The following is a 1,068-nucleotide window of genomic DNA, read 5'->3' on the forward strand; positions in this document are numbered from 1 at the left end:
GTATTATGTCAATTCCCACTTCCTATGAGTGCCAAGCATATTCACAACATGCTTTAACGTAGGCGCACTTTGAGCAATGCCTACAATTTGGCGACACCACTAGGGAGGATTCTTGGTTATTTATCGATTTGAGTGATCGATATTTAATTAAGATGAGTGGATGAGACTTGAAAGATTCTTGAAAAATATTCCTATGATTAATTTGGCATTTTTGCATAAGCATAGGCATTTAAACGTCGTATTTAGGTCTGTCCTGTAGGAAAAATTGAATAACTTGATTGCGTACGAAGGAAAACAGGACACTAGTCGGAATTTCTGACTACCGTGTCACAATGCAATACATCGTCTGACGGTGTGCAGCACTGTGGCACGGTGCTCTCTGCCGTGTCAGGGCAGTCCTAAAATTAATCTGGTTGCTTGTTTTCTCTTCTCACAATGAACTTCCATCGATTTTTCTGAAAAAACGTGTGTGTTCTACATGCGTCTTAGCCCCGGGGGATTTAAGCTCTATCAACCCAAAAACGCTCATGGCAATAAGGGTTCATCCGAGTTATTAAATCCACCAAAACCATGGAGTCGAGTTCGATTTCATCACGAACTTGCAGATCCGCCCGTTGGCATACACCCTCAAAGGAGGCTGCCTTGCTAACGCGTCCAAACTCTTAACCATGGTACGTTACCCTTTGACACCCAAAAGATTGAGCATAGTCGAACATAGAACTTGACTTTAGGTTGCGAACTTCATTGCATCATGCGTGACAATATGCTTTTATGCGCATTTTTTTTATTTTTTAAATTATTTTTTTTATCTCTTATCAAACCCTTTTTATTTTTTAGAGTCGAGTCATAGATTTAAAAAAAAAAATTGAGTCAAACCCGGATTTTTATCCTCGTATCCGGCACAAGAGTTAACTTGTTATGGTCATAGCCGGAGCTCTAGAAAGAATTACGTGTCGTGCAAACTATGGATCTGTAGCCCCAAGTTTTATCTTTCATTTGGATCTTGATTCGTCCTAATCAAAGTCACAGATCAAAAGTTATAACCGATATACTACAGCCTGTCCAGTT

Source organism: Chenopodium album, chromosome 8 (assembly GCF_948465745.1).
Source record: "Chenopodium album chromosome 8, dcCheAlbu1.1, whole genome shotgun sequence".
NCBI lineage: Eukaryota > Viridiplantae > Streptophyta > Magnoliopsida > Caryophyllales > Amaranthaceae > Chenopodium > Chenopodium album.